At 52.7% G+C, this 20,561-nt stretch overlaps 2 pseudogenes; both read left to right on the forward strand.

Moving 5' to 3' along the window:
- Positions 1-420: 420 nt before the first annotated feature.
- On the forward strand, positions 421-2,918 carry LOC148150124 (uncharacterized; annotated as a pseudogene).
- Positions 2,919-3,295: 377 nt separating this feature from the next.
- Positions 3,296-12,427, forward strand: LOC148150125 (uncharacterized; annotated as a pseudogene).
- The last annotated feature ends 8,134 nt before the right edge of the window (positions 12,428-20,561 follow it).

The following is a 20,561-nucleotide window of genomic DNA, read 5'->3' on the forward strand; positions in this document are numbered from 1 at the left end:
ATTCCAACTCCCGGCCTCAGCATGGACTCCAACTCCCAGCCTCAGTGTGGACTCAAACTCCCAGCCTCAGTGTGGATTCCAACACCCAGCCTCAGCGTGGACACCAACTCCCAGCCGCGGTGTGGACTCCAACTCCCAGCCTCAGCGTGGACTCCAACTCCCGTCCTCAGCGTGGACGAGACCTCCCAGCCTCAGCGTGGACTCCAACTCCCAAACTCAGTTGGACTCCAACTCCCAGCCTCAGCGTGGACTAGAACTCCCAGCCTCAGCATGGACTCCAACTCCCAGCCTCAGCGTGGACTCCAACCCCCAGCCTCAGTGTGGACTCAAACTCCCAGCCTCAGTGTGGATTCCAACACCCAGCCTCAGCGTGGACACCAACTTCCAGCCGCGGTGTGGACTCCAACTCCCAGCCTCAGTATGGACTCCAACTCCCGTCCTCAGCGTGGACGAGACCTCCCAGCCTCAGTATGGACTCCAACTCCCGTCCTCAGCGTGGACGAGACCTCCCAGCCTCAGCGTGGACTCCAACTCCCAAACTCAGTGTGGACTCCAACTCCCAGCCTCAGCGTGGACTCCAACTCCCAGCCTCACCATGGACTCCAACTCCCAGCCTCAGCGTGGACTCCAACTCCCAGCCTCAGTGTGGACTCCAATTCCCAGCCGCAGTGTGGACTCCAACTCCCAGCCTCAGTGTGGACTCCAACTCCCAAACTCAGCGTGGACTCCAACTCCCAGCCTCAGCATGGACTCCAACTCCCAGCCACAGCGTGGACTAGAACTCCCGTCCTCAGCGTGGATTCCAACTCCCGGCCTCAGCATGGACTCCAACTCCCAGCCTCAGTGTGGACTCCAACTCCCAGCCTCAGTGTGGACTCAAACTCCCAGCCTCAGCGTGGACTAGAACTCCCGGCCTCAGCGTGGATTCCAACTCCCGGCCTCAGCATGGACTCCAACTCCCAGCCTCAGTGTGGACTCAAACTCCCAGCCTCAGTGTGGACTCAAACTCCCAGCCTCAGTGTGGATTCCAACACCCAGCCTCAGCGTGGACACCAACTCCCAGCCGCGGTGTGGACTCCAACTCCCAGCCTCAGTATGGACTCCAACTCCCAGCCTCAGCATGGTCTCCAACTCCCGTCCTCAGCGTGGACTAGAACTCCTGGCCTCAGTATGGAATCCAACTCCCAGTCTCAGCTTGGACTCCAACTCCTAGCCTCAATGTGGACTCCAACTCCCAACCTCAGTGTGGACTCAAACTCCCAGCCTCAGCGTGGACTAGAACACCCAGCCTCAGCGTGGACAAAACTCCCAGCCTCAGCGTGGACTCAAACTCCCAGCCTCAGCGTGGACTAGAACTCCCAGCCTCAGCGTGGACTCCAACTCCCAGCCTCAGCGTGGACTCCAACTCCCAGCCTCAGCGTAGACTCCAACTCCCAGCCTCAGCGTGGACTCCAACTCCCAGCCTCAGCATGGACTGCAACTCCCAGCCTCAGCGTGGACTAGAACTCCCAGCCTCAGCATGGACTCCAACTCCCAGCCTCAGCGTGGACTCCAACTCCCAGCCTCAGCGTGGACTCCAACTCCCAGCCTCAGCGTGGACTCCAAATCCCAGCCTCAGAGTGGACTCCAACTCCCAGACTCAGTGTCGACTCCAACTCCCAGCCTCAGTCTGGACTCAAACTCCCAGCCTCAGTGTGGACTCAAACTCCCAGCCACAACGTGGACTCAAACTGCCAGCCTAAGCAAGGACTCCAACTCCCTACCTCAGCGTGGACTCCAACTCCCAGCCTCAGCGTGGACTCCAACCTCCCAGCCTCAGCGTGGACTATACCTCCCAGCCTCAGCATGGACTCCAACTCCCAACCTCAGCGTGGACTCCAACTCCCAGCCTCAGCGTGGACTCCAACTCACAGCCGCAGCATTGACTAGAACTTCCAGCCTCAGCATGGACTCCTACTCCCAGCCGCAGAGTGGACCCCAACTCCCAGCCTCAGCGTGGACCCCAACTCCCAGCCTCAGCGTGGACTCCAACTCCCAGCCTCAGCGTGGACTAGAACTCCCGGCCTCAGCGTGGACTCCAACTCCCAGCCTCAGCGTGGACTAGAAGTCCCGGCCTCAGCGTGGATTCCAACTCCCAGCCTCAGCGTGGACTAGAACTTCCAGCCTCAGCGTGGACTCCTACTCCCAGCCGCAGAGTGGACTAGAACTCCCGGCCACAGCGTGGAATAGAACTCGCGGCCTCAGCGTGGATTCCAACTCCCGGCCTCAGCATGGACTCCAACTCCCAGCCTCAGTGTGGACTCAAACTCCCAGCCTCAGTGTGGATTCCTACACCCAGCCTCAGCGTGGAGACCAACTCCCAGCCACGGTGTGGACTCCAACTCCCAGCCTCAGTATGGACTCCAACTCCCGTCCTCAGCGTGGACGAGACCTCCCAGCCTCAGCGTGGACTCCAACTCCCAAACTCAGTGTGGACTCCAACTCCCAGCCTCAGCGTGGACTCCAACTCCCAGCCTCAGCATGGACTCCAACTCCCAGCCTCAGCGTGGACTCCAACTCCCAGCCTCAGTGTGGACTCCAATTCCCAGCCTCAGCATGGACTCCAACTCCCAGCCTCAGCGTGGACTCCAACTCCCAGCCTCAGTGTGGACTCCAACTCCCAGCCTCAGTGTGGACTCCAACTCCCAGCCTCAGTGTGGACTCCAACTCCCAGCCTTAGCGTGGACTCCAACTCCCAGCCTCAGCATGGACTCCAACTCCCAGCCTCAGCGTGGACTCCAACTCCCAGCCTCAGCGTGGACTCCAACTCCCAGCCTCAGCGTGGACTCCAACTCCCAGCCTCAGCGTAGACTCCAACTCCCAGCCTCAGCGTAGACTCCAACTCCCAGCCTCAGTGTGGACTAGAGCTCCCAGCCTAAGCATGGACTCCAACTCCAGGCCTCAGTGTGGACTCAAACTCCTTGCCTCAGTGTGGACTCAAACTCCTTGCCTCAGTGTGGACTCAAACTCCCAGCCTCAGCGTGGACTAGAACTCCCGGCCTCAGCGTGGATTCCAACTCCCGGCCTCAGCATGGACTCCAACTCCCAGCCTCAGTGTGGACTCAAACTCCCAGCCTCAGTGTGGACTCAAACTCCCAGCCTCAGTGTGGATTCCAACACCCAGCCTCAGTGTGGACTCAAACTCCCAGCTGCAGCGTGGACTTCAACTCCCAGCCTCAGCGTGGACCCCAACTCCCAGCCTCAGCATGGACTCCAACTCCCAGCCTCAGCGTGGACTAGAACTCCCAGCCTCAGCATGGACTCCAACTCCCAGCCTCAGCGTGGACTCCAACTCCCAGCCTCAGCGTGGACTCAAACTCCCAGCCTCAGTGTGGATTCCAACACCCAGCCTCAGCGTGGACACCAACTCCCAGCCGCGGTGTGGACTCCAACTCCCAGCCTCAGTATGGACTCCAACTCCCAGCCTCAGCATGGTCTCCAACTCCCGTCCTCAGCGTGGACTAGAACTCCTGGCCTCAGTATGGAATCCAACTCCCAGTCTCAGCTTGGACTCCAACTCCTAGCCTCAACGTGGACTCCAACTCCCAACCTCAGTGTGGACTCAAACTCCCAGCCTCAGCGTGGACTAGAACTCCCAGCCTCAGCGTGGACAAAACTCCCAGCCTCAGCGTGGACTCCAACTCCCAGCCTCAGCGTGGACGAGACCTCCCAGCCTCAGCGTGGACTCCAACTCCCAGCCTCAGCATGGACTCCAACTCCCAGCCTCAGCGTGGACTCCAACTCCCAGCCTCAGCGTAGACTCCAACTCCCAGCCTCAGTGTGGACTAGAGCTCCCAGCCTAAGCATGGACTCCAACTCCCAGCCTCAGTGTGGACTCAAACTCCCAGCCTCAGTGTGGACTCCAACTCCTTGCCTCAGTGTGGACTCAAACTCCCAGCTTCAGCGTGGACTCCAACTCCCAGCCTCAGCGTGGACCCCAACTCCCAGCCTCAGCATGGACTCCAACTCCCAGCCTCAGCGTGGACTCGAACTCCCAGCCTCAGCATGGACTCCAACTCCCAGCCTCAGCGTGGACTCCAACTCCCAGCCTCAGCGTGGACTCAAACTCCCAGCCTCAGTGTGGATTCCAACACCCAGCCTCAGCGTGGACACCAAATCCCAGCCGCGGTGTGGACTCCAAATCCCAGCCTCAGTATGGACTCCAACTCCCGTCCTCAGCGTGGACGAGACCTCCCAGCCTCAGCGTGGACTCCAACTCCCAAACTCAGTGTGGACTCCAACTCCCAGCCTCAGCGTGGACACCAACTCCCAGCCTCAGTGTGGACTCCAACTCCCAGCCTCAGCGTGGACACCAACTCCCAGCCGCGGTGTGGACTCCAACTCCCAGCCTCAGCATGGACTCCAACTCCGAGCCTCAGTGTGGACTCAAACTCCCAGCCTCAGTGTGGACTCCAACTCCTTGCCTCAGTGTGGACTCAAACTCCCAGCTGCAGCGTGGACTCCAACTCCCAGCCTCAGCGTGGACCCCAACTCCCAAACTCAGCATGGACTCCAACTCCCAGCCTCAGCGTGGACTAGAACTCCCAGCCTCAGCATGGACTCCAACTCCCAGCCTCAGCGTGGACTCAAACTCCCAGCCTCAGTTGGATTCCAACACCCAGCCTCAGCGTGGACAACAACTTCCCGCCGCGGTGTGGACTCCAACTCCCAGCCTCAGTATGGACTCCAACTCCCGTCCTCAGCATGGACTCCAACTCCCAGCCTCAGCGTGGACTCCAACTCCCAGCCTCAGCGTGGACTCCAACTCCCAGCCTCAGTGTGGACTCCAATTCCCAGCCGCAGTGTGGACGAGAACTCCCGACCTCAGCGTGGATTCCAACTCTCGGCCTCAGCATGGACTCCAACTCCCAGCCTCAGTGTGGACTCCAACTCCCGTCCTCAGCATGGACTCCAACTCCCAGCCTCAGCATGGACTCCAACTCCCAGCCTCAGCGTGGACTCCAACTCCCAGCCTCAGCGTAGACTCCAACTCCCAGCCTCAGTGTGGACTAGAGCTCCCAGCCTAAGCATGGACTCCAACTCCCAGCCTCAGTGTGGACTCAAACTCCCAGCCTCAGTGTGGACTCCAACTCCTTGCCTCAGTGTGGACTCAAACTCACAGCTGCAGCGTGGACTTCAACTCCCAGCCTCAGCGTGGACCCCAACTCCCAGCCTCAGCGTGGACCCCAACTCCCAGCCTCAGCGTGGACCCCAACTCCCAGCCTCAGCATGGACTCCAACTCCCAGCCTCAGCGTGGACTAGAACTCCCAGCCTCAGCATGGACTCCAACTCCCAGCCTCAGCGTGGACTCCAACTCCCAGCCTCAGCGTGGACTCAAACTCCCAGCCTCAGTGTGGATTCCAACACCCAGCCTCAGCGTGGACACCAACTCCCAGCCGCGGTGTGGACTCCAACTCCCAGCCTCAGTATGGACTCCAACTCCCGTCCTCAGCGTGGACGAGACCTCCCAGCCTCAGCGTGGACTCCAACTCCCAAACTCAGTGTGGACTCCAACTCCCAGCCTCAGCATGGACTCCAACTCCCAGCCTCAGCGTGGACTCCAACTCCCAGCCTCAGTGTGGACTCCAATTCCCAGCCGCAGTGTGGACGAGAACTCCCGACCTCAGCGTGGATTCCAACTCTCGGCCTCAGCATGGACTCCAACTCCCAGCCTCAGTGTGGACTCCAACTCCCAGCCTCAGTGTGGACTCAAACTCCCAGCATCAGCGTGGACTAGAACTCCCGGCCTCAGCGTGGATTCCAACTCCCGGCCTCAGCATGGACTCCAACTCCCAGCCTCAGTGTAGACTCAAACTCCAAGCCTCAGTGTGGACTCAAACTCCCAGTCTCAGTTGGATTCCAACACCCAGCCTCAGCGTGGACACCAACTCCCAGCCGCGGTGTGGACTCCAACTCCCAGCCTCAGTATGGACTCCAACTCCCGTCCTCAGCGTGGACGAGACCTCCCAGCCTCAGCGTGGACTCCAACTCCCAGCCTCAGTATGGACTCCAACTCCCAGCCTCAGCGTGGACTCCAACTCCCAGCCTCAGTGTGGACTCCAATTCCCAGCCACAGCGTGGACTAGAACTCCCGAACACAGCGTGGATTCCAACTCCCAGCCTCAGCGTGGACTAGAACTCCCGGCCTCAGCGTGGATTCCAACTCCCAGCCTCAGCGTGGACTAGAACTTCCAGCCTCAGCGTGGACTCCTACTCCCAGCCGCAGAGTGGACTAGAACTCCCGGCCACAGCGTGGAATAGAACTCCCGGCCTCAGCGTGGATTCCAACTCCCGGCCTCAGCATGGACTCCAACTCCCAGCCTCAGTGTGGATTCCTACACCCAGCCTCAGCGTGGACACCAACTCCCAGCCGCGGTGTGGACTCCAACTCCCAGCCTCAGTATGGACTCCAACTCCCGTCCTCAGCGTGGACGAGACCTCCCAGCCTCAGCGTGGACTCCAACTCCCAGCCTCAGCGTGGACTCCAATTCCCAGCCTCAGTCTGGACTCCAACTCCCAGCCTCAGTGTGGACTCCAACTCCCAGCCTCAGTGTGGACTCCAACTCTCAAACTCAGTGTGGACTCCAACTCCCAGCCTCAGCGTGGACTCCAACTCCCAGCCTCAGCATGGACTCCAACTCCCAGCCACAGCGTGGACTCCAACTCTCAAACTCAGTGTGGACTCCAACTCCCAGCCTCAGCGTGGACTCCAACTCCCAGCCTCAGCATGGACTCCAACTCCCAGCCTCAGCGTGGACTCCAACTCCCAGCCTCAGCGTGGACTCCAACTCCCAGCCTCAGCGTAGACTCCAACTCCCAGCCTCAGCGTAGACTCCAACTCCCAGCCTCAGTGTGGACTAGAGCTCCCAGCATAAGCATGGACTCCAACTCCCAGCCTCAGCGTGGACTCAAACTCCCAGCCTCAGTGTGGATTCCAACTCCCAGCCTCAGCGTGGACTCCAACTCCCAGCCTCAGCGTAGACTCCAACTCCCAGCCTCAGCGTAGACTCCAACTCCCAGCCTCAGTGTGGACTAGAGCTCCCAGCATAAGCATGGACTCCAACTCCCAGCCTCAGCGTGGACTCAAACTCCCAGCCTCAGTGTGGATTCCAACACCCAGCCTCAGCGTGGACACCAACTCCCAGCCGCGGTGTGGACTCCAACTCCCAGCCTCAGTATGGACTCCAACTCCCGTCCTCAGCGTGGACGAGACCTCCCAGCCTCAGCGTGGACTCCAACTCCCAGCCTCAGCGTGGACTCCAACTCCCAAACTCAGTGTGGACTCCAACTCCCAGCCTCAGCATGGACTCCAACTCCCAGCCTCAGCGTGGACTCCAACTCCCAGCCTCAGTGTGGACTCCAACTTCTTGCCTCAGTGTGGACTCAAACTCCCAGCTGCAGCGTGGACTCCAACTCCCAGCCTCAGCGTGGACCCCAACTCCCAGCCTCAGCATGGACTCCAACTCCCAGCCTCAGCGTGGACTCCAACTCCCAGCCTCAGCATGGACTCCAACTCCCAGCCTCAGCGTGGACTCCAACTCCCAGCCTCAGCGTGGACTCAAACTCCCAGCCTCAGTGTGGATTCCAACACCCAGCCTCAGCGTGGACACCAACTCCCAGCCGCGGTGTGGACTCCAACTCCCAGCCTCAGTATGGACTCTAACTCCCGTCCTCAGCGTGGACGAGACCTCCCAGCCTCAGCGTGGACTCCAACTCCCAAACTCAGTGTGGACTCCAACTCCCAGCCTCAGCGTGGACTCCAACTCACAGCCTCAGCATGGACTCCAACTCCCAGCCTCATCGTGGACTCCAACTCCCAGCCTCAGTGTGGACTCCAATTCCCAGCCGCAGTGTGGACTCCAACTCCCAGCCTCAGTGTGGACTCCAACTCCCAAACTCAGTGTGGACTCTAACTCCCAGCCTCAGCGTGGACTCCAACTCCCAGCCTCAGCATGGACTCCAACTCCCAGCCACAGCGTGGACTAGAACTCCCGTCCTCAGCGTGGATTCCAACTCTCGGCCTCAGCATGGACTCCAACTCCCAGCCTCTGTGTGGACTCCAACTCCCAGCCTCAGTGTGGACTCAAACTCCCAGCCTCAGCGTGGACTAGAACTCCCGGCCTCAGCGTGGATTCCAACTCCCGGCCTCAGCATGGACTCCAACTCCCAGCCTCAGTGTGGACTCAAACTCCCAGCCTCAGTGTGGACTCAAACTCCCAGCCTCAGTGTGGATTCCAACACCCAGCCTCAGCGTGGACACCAACTCCCAGCCGCGGTGTGGACTCCAACTCCCAGCCTCAGTATGGACTCCAACTCCCAGCCTCAGCATGGTCTCCAACTCCCGTCCTCAGCGTGGACTAGAACTCCTGGCCTCAGTATGGAATCCAACTCCAAGTCTCAGCTTGGACTCCAACTCGTAGCCTCAACGTGGTTTCCAACTCCCAACCTCAGTGTGGACTCAAACTCCCAGTCTCTGTGTGGACTCAAACTCCCAGCCTCAGCGTGGACTAGAACTCCCAGCCTCAGTGTGGACAAAACTCCCAGCCTCAGCGTGGACTCCAACTCCCAGCCTCAGCATGGACTCCAACTCCCAGCCTCAGCGTGGACTCCATCTCCCAGCCTCAGCGTAGACTCCAACTCCCAGCCTCAGCATGGACTCCAACTCCCAGCCTCAGCATGGACTCCAACATCCAGCCTCAGCGTGGACTCCAACTCCCAGCCTCAGCATGGACTGCAACTCCCAGCCTCAGCGTGGACTCCAAATCCCAGCCTCAGCGTGGACTCCAACTCCCAGCCTCAGTGTGGACTCAAACTCCCAGCCTCAGCGTGGACTAGAACTCCCGGCCTCAGCGTGGATTCCAACTCCCGGCCTCAGCATGGACTCCAACTCCCAGCCTCAGTGTGGACTCAAACTCCCAGCCTCAGTGTGGACTCAAACTCCCAGCCGCGGTGTGGACTCCAACTCCCAGCCTCAGCGTGGACACTAACTCCCAGCCTCAGCATGGTCTCCAACTCCCGTCCTCAGCGTGGACTAGAACTCCTGGCCTCAGTATGGAATCCAACTCCAAGTCTCAGCTTGGACTCCAACTCCTAGCCTCAACGTGGACTCCAACTCCCAACCTCAGTGTGGACTCAAACTCCCAGTCTCTGTGTGGACTCAAACTCCCAGCCTCAGCGTGGACTAGAACTCCCAGCCTCAGCGTGGACAAAACTCCCAGCCTCAGCGTGGACTCCAACCCCCAGCCTCAGCGTGGACTCAAACTCCCAGCCTCAGCGTGGACTCCAACTCCCAGCCTCAGCGTGGACTCCAACTCCCAGCCTCAGCGTGGACTCCAACTCCCAGCCTCAGCGTGGACTCCATCTCCCAGCCTCAGCGTAGACTCCAACTCCCAGCCTCAGCATGGACTCCAACTCCCAGCCTCAGCATGGACTCCAACATCCAGCCTCAGCGTGGATTCCAACTCCCAGCCTCAGCATGGACTGCAACTCCCAGCCTCAGCGTGAACTCCAAATCCCAGCCTCAGCGTGGACTCCAAATCCCAGCCTCAGCGTGGACTCCAAATCCCAGCCTCAGCGTGGACTCCAAATCCCAGCCTCAGCGTGGACTCCAACTCCCAGCCTCAGCGTGGACTCCAACTCCCAGCCTCAGCGTGGACTCCAACTCCCAGCCTCAGCGTGGACTCCATCTCCCAGCCTCAGCGTAGACTCCAACTCCCAGCCTCAGCATGGACTCCAACTCCCAGCCTCAGCATGGACTCCAACATCCAGCCTCAGCGTGGATTCCAACTCCCAGCCTCAGCATGGACTGCAACTCCCAGCCTCAGCGTGAACTCCAAATCCCAGCCTCAGCGTGGACTCCAAATCCCAGCCTCAGCGTGGACTCCAAATCCCAGCCTCAGCGTGGACTCCAAATCCCAGCCTCAGCGTGGACTCCAACTCCCAGCCTCAGCGTGGACTCCAACTCCCAGCCTCAGTGTCGACTCCAACTCCCAGCCTCAGTCTGGACTCAAACTCCCAGCCTCAGTGTGGACTCAAACTCCCAGCCTCAGCGTGGACTCCAACTCCCAGCCTCAGCGTGGACTCCAACTCCCAGCCTCAGCGTGGACTCCATCTCCCAGCCTCAGCGTAGACTCCAACTCCCAGCCTCAGCATGGACTCCAATTCCCAGCCTCAGCATGGACTCCAACATCCAGCCTCAGCGTGGACTCCAACTCCCAGCCTCAGCATGGACTGCAACTCCCAGCCTCAGCATGGACTGCAACTCCCAGCCTCAGCGTGGACTCCAAATCCCAGCCTCAGAGTGGACTCCAACTCCCAGACTCAGTGTCGACTCCAACTCCCAGCCTCAGTCTGGACTCAAACTCCCAGCCTCAGTGTGGACTCAAACTCCCAGCCACAACGTGGACTCAAACTCCCAGCCACAACGTGGACTCCAACTGCCAGCCTAAGCAAGGACTCCAACTCCCTACCTCAGCGTGGACTCCAACTCCCAGCCTCAGCGTGGACCCCAACCTCCCAGCCTCAGCGTGGACTATACCTCCCAGCCTCAGCATGGACTCCAACTCCCAGCCTTAGCGTGGACTCCAACTCCCAGCCTCAGCGTGGGCTCCAACTCACAGCCGCAGCATTGACTAGAACTTCCAGCCTCAGCTTGGACTCCTACTCCCAGCCGCAGAGTGGACCCCAACTCCCAGCCTCAGCGTGGACCCCAACTCCCAGCCTCAGTGTGGACTCAAACTCCTTGCCTCAGTGTGGACTCAAACTCCCAGCTGCAGCGTGGACCCCAACTCCCAGCCTCAGCATGGACTCCAACTCCCAGCCTCAGCGTGGACTCAAACTCCCAGCCTCAGTGTGGACTCCAATTCCCAGCCTCAGTGTGGACTCCAACTCCCAGCCTCAGTGTGGACTCCAACTCCCAAACTCAGTGTGGACTCCAACTCCCAGCCTCAGCGTGGACTCCAACTCCCAGCCTCAGCGTGGACTCCAACTCCCAGCCTCAGTGTGGACTCCAACTCCCAGCCTCAGCGTGGACTCCAACTCCCAGCCTCAGCGGAGACTCCAACTCCCAGCCTCAGTGTGGACTAGAGCTCCCAGCCTAAGCATGGACTCCAACTCCCAGCCTCAGTGTGGACTCAAACTCCCAGCCTCAGTGTGGACTCAAACTCCTTGCCTCAGTGTGGACTCCAACGCCCAGCTGCAGCGTGGACCCCAACTCCCAGCCTCAGCATGGACTCCAACTCCCAGCCTCAGCGTGGACTCCAACTCCCAGCCTCAGCGTGGACTCAAACTCCCAGCCTCAGCGTGGATTCCAACACCCAGTCTCAGTGTGGATTCCAACACCCAGCCTCAGCGTGGACACCAACTCCCAGCCGCGGTGTGGACTCTAACTCCCAGCCTCAGTATGGACTCCAACTCCCGTCCTCAGCGTGGACGAGACCTCCCAGCCTCAGCGTGGACTCCAACTCCCAAACTCAGTGTGGACTCCAACTCCCAGCCTCAGCGTGGACTCCAACTCCCAGCCTCAGTGTGGACTCCAATTCCCAGCCTCAGTGTGGACTCCAACTCCCAGCCTCAGTGTGGACTCCAACTCCCAGCCTCAGTGTGGACTCCAACTCCCAGCCTCAGCGTGGACTCCAACTCCCAGCCTCAGCATGGACTCCAACTCCCAGCCTCAGCGTGGATTCCAACTCCCAGCCTCAGCGTGGACTCCAACTCCCAGCCTCAGCGTGGACTCCAACTCCCAGCCTCAGCGTAGACTCCAACTCCCAGCCTCAGTGTGGACATAGAGCTCCCAGCCTCAGCATGGACTCCAACTCCCAGCCTCAGTGTGGACTCAAACTCCTTGCCTCAGTGTGGACTCCAACTCCCAGCCTCAGCGTGGATTCCAACTCCCAGCCTCAGCGTGGACTCCAACTCCCAGCCTCAGCGTGGACTCCAACTCCCAGCCTCAGCGTAGACTCCAACTCCCAGCCTCAGTGTGGACATAGAGCTCCCAGCCTCAGCATGGACTCCAACTCCCAGCCTCAGTGTGGACTCAAACTCCTTGCCTCAGTGTGGACTCAAACTCCTTGCCTCAGTGTGGACTCAAACTCCCAGCTGCAGCGTGGAGTCCAACTCCCAGCCTCAGCGTGGACCCCAATTCCCAGCCTCAGCATGGACTCCAACTCCCAGCCTCAGCGTGGACTAGAACTTCCAGCCTCAGCATGGACTCCAACTCCCAGCCTCAGCGTGGACTCCAACTCCCAGCCTCAGCGTGGACTAGAACTCCCGGCCTCAGTGTGGACTAGTGCTCCCAGCCTCAGCATGGACTAGAACTCTTGGCCTCAGCGTGGACTAGAACTCTTGGCCTCAGCGTGGACTCCAACTCCCAGTCTCAGCATGGACTAGAACTTCCAGCCTCAGCATGGACTCGAACTCCTGGCTTCAGTGAAGACTCAAACTCCCAGCCTCAGCATGGACTCGAAATCCTAGCCTAAGCGTGGACTCCAACTCCCAGCCTCAGCGTGGATTCCAACTCCCGGCCTCAGCACGGACTCAAACACACGGCCTCAGCATGGACTCCAATTCTCAGCCTCAGTGTGGACTCAAACTCACGGCCTCAGCGTGAACTTAAACTCCCAGCCTCAGTGTGGACTCCAACTCCTGGCCTCAGTGAAGACTTGAACTCCCAGCCTCAGCCTGGACTCGAACTCCCAGCCTCAGCGTGGTCTCCAATTCCTGGCCTGAGTGTGGACTCAAGTTCCTGATCAGTGTGGACTTGAACTCCTGGCCTCAGTGTGGACTTGAACTCCTGGCCTCAGTGTGGACTTGAACTCCTGGCCTCAGTGTGGACTCAAATTCCTGGCCTCAGTGTGGACTCAAATTCCTGGCCTCAGTGTGGACATGAACTCATGGCCTCAGCGAGGACTCAAATTCTCAGAATAGACTCGAACTCCCTGCCTCAATGTGGACTCAAACTCTTAGCCTCGGCACAGATTTGAGCTCCGGGCCTCAGCATGGACTTGAACTCTCAGCCTCAGCGTGGACTCGAACTCCTGGTCTCAGTGCGAATTCGACTTCTGGCCTTGAGGTGTGGTCTGGGTTGGAAGGGCTGTTATTTTGAACTCTGGTCTATTTATTTTTTAATTTATTGCTGGATTTTTTATTTCTTTATTTTTGCTCATTTTTCCCTAAGAATTTGTACTTAAGAATCTGTACCTAGTTACCTTAGCAGCTAAGATGGCGCCATAAGTGGTGACTTGTAATCTTTTCACTGTAGTCATGTGAGTACATGTGACAATAAAGCTAATTCTAATTCTAGAATTCTCTCATTTCAGAAAGAAATCGAGAAATCAACAGATACTTGAGAGTTCATGGTTTCCTACTCTCTCAATTAAGGAAGGGATTATTGAGGATCAGTGCAAAATTGGGTAGAGATTAGAAAAAGGTTGGAAATAAAAAATAATTACAAACTTGTGGGTGGAAAATGATTTTGAGGCTGTGACTTTTTGGTTGCACTTTTATTTTTTTAACTTTCAACTTTCAAAGGCATACTGCCCACATACATATAACGCAGAACACTTCAGCAATTCTAGTCAAAAGATACTTTATTCCAATGCCTCTTTTGGTAAGTGAAACAATTAAAGCAATCATCCATCTTCAGACTCATGCTGGATGTAAATTAATAAAAGAGCAATAGTGCAGGAAGCCTATTCAATAGAAACAAATGCTATTTGAAGAGAAACAGTTAAGATCCCGTGTTAGTCAAAAGTTTAGGAGGAAGTTATGGTGTGAAGTAACTCATATTTACAACAACAATGACAATAACTTATGCACTTATATAGTGATTTAATGCAGTAAAACATCCCAATAAAATTCACATAAAATTTAACACTATACCACGTCAGGAGATCTTAGGGTGAATGACCAAAAGCTTCATCAAAGCTGTAAGTTTTAAGATGTGTCTTAAATAGGGAAGGGGAATTGGAGAGACTGACAGGTTGAGCAAAAAAGAGTCCCAAAGCCTGGGGCCATAGCAGCTAAATGCTTGGGCACCAATCATTGAGTGATTGAAATCTGAAATGCCAAAAAGGCGAGAGGAGTGTAGATGTATCAGAGGGTTGTATGGCTGGAGGAAGTTACATAAAGTACTGGTCATAGTGGGAATTTGAAAACAGAATGTATGCGCACTACGTTTGCAATTTACTTTATATCTGTCTGTGCACTCCCATTCTTGATTCTTTATAAGAGGTTACAGTTTCTCCCTATCTACTCTATCCAACATCCTTATGATTTTTGAAATTTCTATCAGATCTTCCCTTAGCTTTCTTCTCTCTGAGGAAGACTATGCTAATTTCTCCAATCTATCCTTGTAACCGAAGTGTAACTCCTCCCTGAAACCATGCTTGCAAAACTCTTTTGTACTCTATCCAGTTTGTTCACATTCTTCCTAATATATCAAGAACAAATACAATATTCCAGCTGACGTCTGACAAATGTTTTATTTAAGTTCATCAGAATGTTCCTACTCTAAATCCTGAGTAATAAAGCCTAAATTACAACATGCTGTATTAACTGTCTCAACCTGTCCTTTACCTTTCATAATTTATGCAGAAGTACACCCAGGTCTCTCTGCTCCTACACAGCCGTTATTTAATTCTTACATATGTGTTCTTTCCATCAAAATGTATTGTCTGAAACCTCTCCATATTCAATTGCATCTGTCCACTCCACCAACATGTCAATGTCCTTTCGTAATTTTACGTTGTCTACCTCACAGTTTACAATGTTTCCACATGTTGTTTGTTTTCTGTAAATTTCGAAATTGTCCCCTAGATACCAAGATCTCGAACACTCATATATATCAAGAAAATCAAGGGCCCAAAAACCAACCCTTGAGTTATTGAATTACAAACCTTCCCCATCCATAAATATTCATTAACCATATCCTTTATTTCCTATCCCTCAGCTAATTTTGTATCTGTCTTGCTGCTCTCCTATTTGTTCCTTGAGCTATATCATTTCTCAGAAGTTTGTGATGTGGCACTAATTCAGATTTCTTTTGGAAGTTCATGAACAGCATTACCCTCATTAACTCTATTTGTTACCTCTTCAAAGAAATTCCTGCAAGTTAGTTAAGCACAATTTTCCCTTAAGGTATACATGCTGGCTCTACCTAATTAACCTATATTTTTCCATGTGATTATTAATTCTATGCTGAATAATTGTTTTAGGAATGGTCCCGACCACTGAAGTTTTTACATTTTTTACATTACAGTGTGGAAACAGGCCCTTCGGCCAAACAAGTCCACACCGACCCACCGAAGCGCAACCCACCCATAACCCTACATTTACCCCTTACCTAACACTACGGGCAATTTAGCGTGGCCAATTCACCTGACCTGCACATCTTTGGACTGTGGGAGGAAACCGGAGCACCCGGAGGAAACCCACGCAGACACGGGGAGAACGTGCAAACTCCACGCAGTCAGTCGCCTGAGGCGGGAAGTTAACCTAACTGGTCAGTCATTGCTCAACTTATCTTTAAAATCATTTTTTTCTAATTCTCCAGCCTGTTGGTATCACCCTGAGTCCAGGGAAGATTGAAGGATAATGGCCAGTGCTCTGTAATTTTTTTCTTCTGTCACAATGGCCTGGACGGCATCGTCTTCCGCGTAAAGACAAATTTACTATATTTATTTAACACTTAGAGCCATAGAGATGTATAGCACGGAAACAGACCCTTCAGTTCTATTCGTCCATGCCAACCAGATATCCCAACCCAATCTAGTCCCACCTGCCAGCACCCAGCCCATATCCCTCCAAACCCTGCCTATTCATATATCCATCCAGATGTCTTTTAAATGTTGCAATCATACTAACCTCCACCACTTCCTTTGGCAACTCATTCCATACACGTAACGCCCTCTGCATGAAAAAGTTGCCCCTTAGGTCTCTTTTCCCCTCTTTCCCCTCTCACCCTAGACCTATGTCCTCTAGTTCTGGCCTCCCCCCCCAACAGAGAAGAGACTTTGAGTCAGTTCTGTATCCTATCCATGCCCCTCATAATTTTGTAAACCTCTATAAGGTCAACCCTCAGCCTCCGACACTCCGGGGAAAACAGCCCCAGACTATTCAACCTCTCCCTCTAGCCCAAATCCTCCAACCCTGGCAACATCCTTGTAAATCTTTTCTGAACCCTTTCAAGTTTCACAACATCTTTCCAATAGGAAGGAGACCAGAATTGCACGCAATATTCCAACAGTGGCCGAACCAATGTCCTGTACAGCTGCAACATGACCTCCCAACTCCTGTACTCAATACTCTGACCAATAAAGGAAAGCAAACCAAATGCCTTCTTCACTATCCTATCTACCTGTGACTCAACTTTCAAGGAACTATGAACCTGCACTCCAAGGTCTCTTTGTTCAGCAACATTCCCTAGGACCTTACCATTAAGTGTATAAGTCCTGTTAAGATTTGCTTTCCCAAAATGCAGCACCTCACATTTATCTGAATTAAACTCCATCTACCACTTCTCAGCCCATTGGCCCATCTCATCAAGATCCTGTTGTAATCTGGATAACCTTCTTCGCTGTCCACTACACCTCCAATTTTGGTGTCATCTGCAAACTTACTAACTATACCTCCTATGCTCACATGCAAATCATTTGTATAAATGATGAAAAGCAGTGCACCCAGCACTAATCCTTATGGAACTCCACTGGTCAAAGGCTTCCAGTCTGAAAAACAACCCTTCACCACCCTCTGTCTTCTACCTTTGAGCCAGTTCTGTATCCAAAATGGCTAATTCTCCCTGAATTCCATGAGATCTAACCTTGCTATCAGACTCTCATGGGGAATCTTATTGATCGCCTTACTGAAGCCCATACAGATCACATCCACCGCTCTGCCATCTTCAATCCTCACCACCTGCCACCTCATCTTAACCCTTAATTATCTCTATTCCTCTTTTACTACTACTTTACCGTGCATGTGCCTAAATAACATGTTGTGATATACATTGTGATAAATTAGCTGCCAGTCTTTTTTTCATAATCCCTCTTGTATTCTTATTTGTTTTTGCACCTCCTTTCTGTCCTTCCAGTATTTAGCTTGGTTCTCAACTATTTTTGTCATTTGATACTTGTTGTAAGCACATTTTTTTCTCTTTTTCTTAATCTCTATCTCTCTTTCATCCCATCAACTCTGGATTTGTTTGCCCTATCTTTCTTTTATTTGGAAATATACCTTACCTGGTAGCCAAATTACCTCTTATTTGAAGCTAGCCCATTGCACAGTTAGAGTGTTTCCTACCGAACTATATTTACAGTCTATCCAACTTAGATCTGCTCTTGCTCCATTGAAAACCACCTTCAGTCAGTTTTTTCTTATTCTGGATTAACCTTTGTCCTTTCCCTCCCATCCTAAATGATATAATATAATGATAATTATCTCCTGAATGTTCCCTCGCAGATACTTGATCTACTTGGTCCACCTCCTTCCAAAGAATCAAGTTAGCTTTCCTTTCTTGTTGGGCTGGGTACATACTGAAAGTACTTGTCACTCACCACTTTTTACACTATCAGTAATGGAGAATGGCAAGTATTCAAGTGAATGGAGCTTGATGGAAGTTAGGATCCAGGCAGCAGGATAGTCTTAAACCAGGGTAAGTAACACATTTAAATACTCTGGAATTCGGCACGAGGGATAGTTCAGTCAGAAAGGGGATTCACAATTCTCATCTGGCAATTTCAGTCCACATAATGATAATGGCCTGGACTTTGTGTTCAGCAGTGGACAAATAGCCCTAAGCAGTCACATATTTTAAAATGGACAGGTTGTAACATTTTGTTAGAATCCGTACAGTGTGGAGACAGGCCATTCGATCCATCAAGTCCAAACTGACCCTCTGAAAAACATCCCACCTTGACACAACCCCCTGACCTTTAACCCTCATTTCCCAATGCTAGCTCATCTAACCTGCACATCCCTGGATACTTGAGGAAATTTAGCATGACCAACCACCGAAGTTGCATATCTTTGACTGTGGGAGGAAACCCACGCAGACATGGGGAGAATGTGCAAACTCCATACATTTGACCGAGGCTAGAATTGAACCTGGGTTCCTGGCACTGTGAGGCAACAATCTAACCACTGAGCCACCACGTCACCCCATGGCCTGTTTAATAGCTATATAAGGGTTGAGTATCATAACTTTATACCCTTCCTGTAATTGAATACTGATTCTCTTCATAACGTATCATTGTAGCAAAGGTTTTGAAAGAGCAGGACAAATTATTTTGTCTTTGGGTCAATGTGATGGCTGGTGTTGTTTTCTGTTAAATAATTTTGTAACAGTCCACCTACACTGGAACAATGGACTGACCCCACATCCAAACAATGATCTCCACACATTCAGAGTATCTCCTCCACTATCTATCTCTCCAACTCTTTCTCTCAGTTTTCTGATGTTACATCATTATAGCATGAAGCCATAGGCTCAGACTAGTAAGTATTTGCTGCACTCAAATTGGACATCAAATTAACTGCACATGTAGAACTGAAATGCTGTATAATAATAATGGGCCCCAATAACCTTTCTTTTATTCTTATTAAAAGGTCCGCACCGTTATCTCTGCATTTTGGGCTGTGCATACATCTAGTACAGCCAAACCTACACTCCCCACATTAAGCATTTGACTCATACTGGTTAGAAAGAAGATATTTAGCCCATTGAGTCTGCACCAACTGTTTTCAGGCAGTACTTTCCACATCACAACAACTCGCCAGGTAAAGAAAAGGGTTCCTCCATTCTCCCTCTGGTTCTTTTGCCAATTATCTCCAATTGGTGTCTCTGTTTAGTGACCAAGCTGCCACTGAAAACCATTTTTCCTTACTTACTTCATCAAAACTCTTAAATATTTTGAAAACCTTGATCAAAACTCCCCTTTAGCCTTCTATGTTCAAAGGAGAACAACTCCAGAACTCCCTGTTTTTGCATTCCATCAAATTCCATCAAAGTTTTGTTTCAACCAGGATTTCTGTGAGTGGATGTAAATCTTTTGATATCAGCTCTGAAATTGCCATCTGTGTTCCCTTTTTTTTATTCATACATAGGATGAGGACGCTGAAGACTGGGCCAGCATTTATTGCCCATCCTTCAGGTCCTTGAGAAGGTGAATTGCCTTCTTGAACTGCTGCAGTCCATGAAGCTTAGGCACACTTATAGTGCTGTTACTAAGGGATTTTGACCCAAAGATCAGTGAAGGAATATTGATATAGATTCAAGTCAGATTAGTGTGTGGTTTGGAGGGGCCGCACAATAATATTTCAGATTCACCTTTGCTAGACTCCATTTTTCCAGCATATAGGTCTTCTACCATAGAGTCATAAAGTCATACAGCACGGAAACAGACTATTCAGTCCCACCAGTCCATGCCGAACATTATCACAGGGTGACTACTCATTTATGTAAATATTAATAACTTGGACTTGGATGTAATGGTTGTTACAATTTCATAATATGTAGAAGATACAAAACATGGAAGGATAACAAACAAAGATGAAAATATTAATAGACTTAAAGAGGTTGTCAGAAAGAATATGAACTGAAAATTTGTTGCTGGAAAAGCGCAGCAGGTCAGGCAGTATCCAAGGAACAGGAGAATCGACGTTTCGGGCATAAGCCCTGCTTCAGGAATGAGGCAAGAATATGAAGCCATATTCCAGAAAGAATATGAAGCCTGGCCACTGGACGAGAGCCAGGGGCTATTGCTGGTTGTCAGATGTAATTCTCAGCTGCAAGAAGGGAATCTCAATCAGGGAGAGAAATCTGGAGCAGTGAAGTGTTCTGATCATAGTGAAAATGGATGGTCATTATTTAATTTTCATCATTTGACTATAATACCTGAGTCTTTCATGGTGTTAAAATGACACTACTGACTTAAAATGGTTGCCGTGACCATCTAGGAGAACGTGAGGACTGCAGTTGCTGGAGAGCTAGAGTTGATAAAGCGTGGTGCTGGAAAAGTACAGCAGGTCAGGCAGCATCTGAGGAGCAGTAGAGTCGACATTTTGGGCATAACCCTTCTAAGTGTCCTGCCTGAAATGCCGACTCTTTTGCTCCTTGGAAGCTGCCTGACCTGCCGTGCTTTTTTCACCGCCACACTTTATCAACTCTGCTGTGATCACCTGACAAACCTAGGCTGTTGAGGGTGTACCTTGCTTATCAGAGAGTTTACCTTCAAGGGCTCCATGTATATATGATGTGCGTATAAAATGTCACAAATCTGCCTTGTAGTTAGTCTGCTTTGTGTCTGCAAGCTGAATACACAGAAATCAGTTGATTGCTGTAAAATCTGCTTCATAACTTGTGATTTGTTTCACTGTTGAAAATAAAGTAATCCATAGCGCTAATCAATCTCTGCCGAGTGATTAATCATTAGGCCATTATCTTTAACATTACACTCGACACTCAATGGCATCTGCATTAGAATTACCGTTTCAGTCAAGAGACACTGATACTTGAGGAGGTGTCAAG

The sequence above is a fragment of the Chiloscyllium plagiosum genome, unplaced genomic scaffold, assembly GCF_037043375.1.
Source record: "Chiloscyllium plagiosum isolate Xiang-an unplaced genomic scaffold, Cpla_swu_hap1 HiC_scaffold_4, whole genome shotgun sequence".
Classification (NCBI taxonomy): Eukaryota; Metazoa; Chordata; class Chondrichthyes; order Orectolobiformes; family Hemiscylliidae; genus Chiloscyllium; species Chiloscyllium plagiosum.